The sequence below is a fragment of the Acyrthosiphon pisum genome, chromosome X (genome assembly GCF_005508785.2).
Source record: "Acyrthosiphon pisum isolate AL4f chromosome X, pea_aphid_22Mar2018_4r6ur, whole genome shotgun sequence".
In the NCBI taxonomy this organism is placed as follows: Eukaryota; Metazoa; Arthropoda; class Insecta; order Hemiptera; family Aphididae; genus Acyrthosiphon; species Acyrthosiphon pisum.
In genome coordinates, this window is record NC_042493.1 from 26,344,617 (window position 1) to 26,346,379 (window position 1,763).

Sequence of the window (1,763 nt, forward strand, 5' to 3'; positions counted from 1 at the left end):
TGTTAAAGTAGTGAAACAACTATTTCAAAATGTATCTTTTCAATCAAATATTGTGTATATTTCAACCAACTTTGGATTTCTACCAGATATTATTTCAACATTAGAGGGAAAAGGTAACTTTTAACAAAGTATTTAAACAATTTAACTTCATAATACTAAATTATATATAGAATTTTAGGTGAATCGTTGACAACATGTATACATTTTGTCTTAGATGCAGAAAAAAAGTTAAATGAAGCTAATGAAGATATTGCAACTGAAATATTTCGGGTAAACTAATAAATTCGTGTTATTTTGAAAAACAAAGACTGGAAACAATTACTGAACATTAATACTATACTGTAAGGTGTTTCATTAAACGAAATTAATCCACTAATCATTTGATGTTGCCTAACATCTCTGCGATGTATGTTTTGGGTTGCCTACAGAACATCACATTGCTATGTTAATAGGACATTTAAGGATGTTTTGTTTTAGTTGTCACTTAATTATAAATTTATAACATACCTACCATCAACGTTACAAACTCAACTTCTAAGGAACATCGCCTTGCAATGTTAATAGGTCGTTTTTGGGATGTTTAGGTTGAAAATCCACATTATATTATATATAATATTATAATTATATATGTATAAATATATTATTATATTATATCGGCTGTCACCCGAGTAAGATGGAACTGTATAGATATAAAGTGACTAAATGGACTTCTACGAACACACCATAGCCATTTCTATATTATTATTAGAATTTTTCCATGACGCTATTATCAGTTCGTTGGTGACTAGTATATAACTACTATAAATAAATAAATATATTTGTGTATGGTTTTAACAGAAGTTGTTGAAAAGTCTACCAATACAAATGTATTTACTGATGTTGAGTATAAAAAGGTTGCATCAGACAGCTCCCACTAAACACTTGATGTTACCTAACATCTCTGCGATGTATGTTTTGGGTTGCATACAGAACAGAACATCACATTGCTATGTTAATAGGACATTTTAAGGATGTTTGTTTTAGTTGTCACTTAATTATAAATGTATAACATACCAGGCACGTATACAGAATAAAATTTGGGGGGGGGGGGGCTTACAAAATATAGCAATACAAATTGTACAGCAACATAATAAAACAATGTCTTCCTACTTACTCATTATTTTTAATTTTTTAATTATTATGCTACATTTTCAAACTTTATTATGTATGTCATTTGTTCAATGTTCAAAAGTAAGTATATTTAGGAAATAGGAATATTAGGAATAATAATAGTAATAAAAATAAATAAAACTTTAAATAATATGTATTATAAACAGAACAGAAATGTATTTGATTATTATATGCACATACAATTACTTAGGTATATTAACATTTTAAGTATAGATAGAAGAAAAAAATCAAACAATTTATATATTTTATATAAAATAAAAATACAAACTAAAGTATAAAATCCGATTTTCGTGGTAACATTGCAAATCTATCGATAATTTCTTCCACATTTAAATCAACATTTCGGTATATATTTAGTAAAGCCAATCCAGTAAGTCTCGTTTCTCCCATATTATTTCGTAAGTATGTTTTAAGTCTCCGTAGAGTTGAGATGACCGTTCAGCAGTAGCAGTTGTAACAGGTAATGTGCCATAATTGTCAAAAGACTGTGAATGTTTGGGAAAAAATCATAAGACATTGCAGACAAATAGTTGGACGGTCTCTATCAGATACATTTTTCCATTTAGCTAGCCATATTTTAATTTCTGCGTCAA